Raw genomic sequence first — 5,405 nt, forward strand, 5'->3', positions numbered from 1 at the left:
CATGTTTGTACATTTCTTTTCAACCCTTTCATTTCACTTGGTCTGAATTCTATATATTTTTTTTTCATGTTCACTTTAACATGGGTGTTCACTAATACGTTAATCTGCTATTTAAAGGAAGATTCTGACATTTTGGGAAACAAGTTAATTTGATTTCTTGCCAAGATTTGGGTGAGAAGATCAATACCACTCTAATGTCAAACTTTTAAATACAAGGCAACACCCATCAGATGCTTAGCTTAGCACAGCATAAAGACTGTAGACGGTGGGAAACCACTAGCCTACCACTTTCACCTTAAAGGTGCAATATGTAAATACTGGCTGACTGATGAGTCCTGCCTCAACAAATAGGGGGTTGGATTTCACTAAAGTAACCGTTATCTGCTGTCAGTTGTAGCGGCATTAGCTAGTTAGCTCAGTTAGCCATGCAGCTAGCCAGTTGGACTGTTTGATGGTCTTACTATTTTAGTGAAGTTTTAAAACATGAACACTGCAAACTTGTCCTTTACTGTTTGTTTATTTTAACTTAACTTTGTAGAAATTAAACAGATATGATAATTAGTGATCTTTCAGTGAGATACTTGCAGGAGAATTTTGTTACCTCTGGACATGGCCAGTTAGCTAATTTCCCCTGGTTTCTAGTCTGTATGCTAAGCTAACCAGCTGCAGCATTATATTTAACAGACTGATAATAGAGTGCTATCAGTCGCTTAAGCAGTTTCCCAAAATGTCAAACTGGTCTATGAAACCCTGCTGTTTGTCCACATGAGAGATGGCGACGAGGTTGGTATCAACGTTGCTAATTTGCTTGTGTAGTTCCTTTCTCTCGTTTTCATGAAGGTGGGGTTTATTGTGGTTTTAATAGCCTTTTATTGGCCAATTAGATTTCTTCTCCACCCTTCATAAATTGCTAACCAACAGCTGGAGAAGTTTGATGTTGCCCTGTCATCTGATGCACCTTGGTTTTATCAGGAAGGGTGCATTAGTGTGAGGGTGAAAACTCATTGCTTCTCCTGGATGTGCTGTCACATCACAGTGCCCGAAATGAGCAAATATACAGATGAACAGCTATTGATTTTCATCTGGGGACATACTGTAGTTTGTGTGCCTTCTCTACACCCAGCTCTCCTTGTTGTGTCACAGTTTTGTCAGATGGAACATAAGAACAACGTGGCTGTTTTCATCTTTTTGATTGCCAAAAAGAAATATACCGAACATTTTTAAAAACTACCAAAGATGCACGTCTGTTTCTTAATTTAATACAAATGTCATCGTTCCCTTCGACAGGTACAACAGAGCAGGGAGTGGTAAAGACAGATTAAGCTGCTGCTCTGAAAACGAAAGCTGGATTATTTCAGGGCTGGTATCCTGCAGAGGGAGATAAAGAGCTGCCAGGTCTGCTCCTGCCTCTCACTCTTTATGTGTGTGTTAATCCGTTTTTCACATTTCTTCCACATCCTTCTGGAGTATTTTTTCTGCATTTCATATAGTGATTGCAGTGAGTTAAATATGTCTGTGGCATACAATTTAATTACGTTTTATTATAAAAGCACACACAGCTGTAATATGTCAAACACACACGTATATACACATATATATATTTATATACAACATTATTCACCATATTGCTACTAAAGATATATAGAGAACATGGGGTTGTGTGAAGTGAGAGGGCTCATCAGAGGCCAGAGAAAGTTTATACTAGCCAGTGCTGCCACTCTGTTACTACTCATCCCTGCTCTGAGATAATCCCTAGGCAGTCATCGGCTATCAGACTCATCTCCATTAATCGCAGATCATTCTGCAGTTACAGCTTCCTGGTTTTGGCCCCCTGACCCAGATAAACATGGAGGATGTCTCTTATGGAGCCGCAGACACACACAGGCTGTGTTTTGTCTGATCAGGAGCGTTTAGGTTTTAGGATTATTGTTAAACTCTCTGAGGGTTTTATGAGGCTGCTGCTACAGAAAACTATAGACACCCCAAACTGAACATCTTAACACCTTTGACAGCTTTTAAAAAGAGAAGGAGGGAAAGGAGTTTGTCTTTGTATCCAATATGTTGTAACCATTGTTATTTAGATCAAGTTTCAAATTCAATACTTGCAATGTTGTTGCTAATTGCCTCTGATCCCTGAGGGCTGGATGTTTTGAACCGGTAAGCTGCCAAAGTTGTTCGCCGTTCATTCCAACTTCACAAGGCTTTATGTAAAATCTTCTGAGAGGATCTTCAAATGATTCTTTTGCAGTGCCTTTTAAAAAAATGCTAAAATACTTCTAAAATACTTCCAGATAAGTCCAATTCAACTAATCTGCACCTTTTTTTGAAGCGACTTGTTTTGCTTCTCTTTGACGTTTGAGCTTCACTGTGCAGATTGGTGTGTGTACTGAGTTTGACACTAGGAGGCTGTTTTCACATCCATCTGCTGAAGGGGGGAAAGTTTAACATGTGTATTCAACAGTGTGATCTTGTGAAATCACCGTGACTTTAGAGGCAGTCAAGGTCCAAACTGCAAACTTACACAAGTGTGATGTGGGACTTAAAACCTCCACGGCACTTAAGCCAAGATAAAAACTTTTCAGTGTAATAGCAGACATCTTGTGTCCAGCAGTTCAAGTTTAGAAATGACAAATATTAATATATTCATGCTCTGAATTTTTTCAATTAGGCAGAGGGATCGCTGCCAATTAAATGAGCACTGTGTAGATTTGGAGGAGAAATTCAAACTCAAAATTTTAATATTTACAATGTTAATGAGGTAATAATACAAACTCAGAAATATTTTTTTTTTCCATAAGTTAATAAAAAAGCAGTTCTCAGTGGAAAAGTAGAGCTTCAGAACACTGTTTGAAAGTTAAAAAGGTGGCAGGGTCCGCCAAATATTTAAAAAAAAAAAAACAATAAAAACAGTATGAAATTGTGTTGTCCTTTAAGATCACTTTGTTTATGTAGTATAATCAGTCACAAAATTGAAATTAGGTATTTGATTAAAAATAGATATGATAAAGTATTACATATATATGTTGCAAATGGCTGTTCGATGTAACATCAGATCACTGATGGTCAGGTTCCCAGACCCCTCCAGGATGACCCTTAAAACTCCCAAAAACATCATGCAGTAGGATTTCTCTGATTTTTACAGCCTGAGCATTAATCATCATGTTTATCATGGGTAATAACACGCTCACAGGCCAGTAGAGTGTTGATTCAATAAGGAAAGTCCTGGAGAAAGCCAGACAGACATGTATACGTTTCTGATAAAGGCAGATAATAACAGACAGTGATGAACCAGCTAGTGCAGAGACAACATGACATCATCTCCATTATTATTCCTCCAACACCAAACACCTCACCCATCAGGTGTAGGTTGTGGATATTACGTTATTGATCCCCGCATAAAAGACGAAACCATCACGTCCTGTCTGAAGCACCTGTCCTTGGTCAGCCTCAGGAGAGCGTTGCTGTGGAGACAGAAACAAAAAGACTAGACTTTTCCAAACAGGAGCACATAATTCATAGGTCTACCCAACAAGGCCTCTGCCATTTTTATTATGTGGATAAGACTCGGTTTATGAATGAGGTACCAGCGTCATTGTCCACACCAATAAATATCTGTGACACCACGCCATAAGCACAGAGAGTGCCTGGTCTCTGAGACATATGGTCGGTGATGACGGTGTCCCTGTGGGTTATGTAAGGCAGCAGTAAGTCTTCTCACTGAGGTGTGACATGTCATGCACTGGGCCCCAGTGGAGAAGTGTTCAGTGTTTGTCCTGTGGTTTCTTCACAGCAGCTCCTCCCGATCTATCCGGCTTGGAAACTCAAAAATAAACTGTGACTCTTATTAAGCAGCTTTTGTTTACACTGCAGCTCTGGTGTACAGCATCTGCACGACCCTAAGGTCCCAGTTCAAACCTCCAGACTGAGCTAACTAGCTGATGGGAGCTACAGTTGGCAGCAGTTAGCTGTTAACCTGTGGTATACAGCCCCCTGTTTGTTTTGAGTATGAATAGGACAGGAGGCAAATACTTACATAGTGCATATTTGAATTAACCACCAAATTATCTGATAACTGAATGATCTGAGTCATTTTATAAAGGAAAAAAAAAGAGTCAAATTTCTCAGCTTTCAGCTTCTTAAATTGGAATATTTTCTGTTCTCTTTACTTTTCTATGACAGTGAAGTGAATATCTCCGAGTCACAGGCAAAAATTTTGAGGACCTCATCCTGGGCTTTGTGAACCACTGATCAACATTTTGCATCATTTTCTTACATTTTACAGACCAAAGAACTAATTAATTAGTCGAGAAAATAGTAAACCGATAAATCAACACTGTTATACAATGACGGAACATAGCTAAGCACATCTGCTCATTACAATTTTAAAGGTACTGCTACTTTATACTTATTTACACCGCTATATTTTGAGGGGAAATATTGTACTTTCACTCCACTATATTTATTTGAGTCTTTAGCAAAGTTACCTTGCCAAAGTAAAGCAGATTTATACTTTCATTTTATAACATTTTATTTGGCATAACAGTTTTTTAGACACTTATTCTGATAATCAGAAAAATGCTGAATATTGGATCAAATAATCGGTCAACACACAGATTAATGTAAATATATGTTTTTTTTTACTTGCACTTTTGAGCCTTAAGTAAATTTTATGTCAGAAAATTACTTTTAGTACTTACATACATTCACCATCAGATACTTTAGGAGTTTTACCGAAGTACTATTTGAATGGATTTCACTTTTACCAAAGTAATATTTCAAATCAATAGTTTTGCTTTTACTGAGGTGTACTTTGGGGTATTTTATAAATCACTGCGACTGTTGAATAAACTCAAGTTGAATCCACCTTGACCAAATGTCTTTATGCTGCCTACATATTGATGTTTCAAAATAATAATCAAACAATACAATATTTATGAATATATATGCCATTTTGGAAGGGGCCATTCAGACTATTTGAAAGTATAATTTTAAGTATATTTTACTGATTATATGTAACTTATTCAAAATCTGACCTGTAATTAAATAGTTTTTACTTCATGAAGGTACTCTTTCAGTCACATCTGGAGCCATTCAGCATTATCAATACTTTTACTTTTAATACTGCACTGAAGAGAAGTACAATGTGGCCTGTGGCAGGACCTTCACTTGTAACAGAGAACTCTTAATAGAGGTACTGATGATTAAATGGCACATATTGAAGTCGTTGCTCCTCATTTGGGATTCCCTTTGTCTGCATTTAAATCTCTAACATATTGTCGCCCTAATTAACTGCTACAAATATAAGATTTGTGTTATTTGTCATTGTTGTGTTTATGATTTCAGGGCACTAGCATGAGGCAGGGCCAGCCTGTATGAAGTTTCGGATCACGTGTGTGTTAACTGTC

The sequence above is a fragment of the Acanthopagrus latus genome, chromosome 21, assembly GCF_904848185.1.
Source record: "Acanthopagrus latus isolate v.2019 chromosome 21, fAcaLat1.1, whole genome shotgun sequence".
NCBI lineage: Eukaryota > Metazoa > Chordata > Actinopteri > Spariformes > Sparidae > Acanthopagrus > Acanthopagrus latus.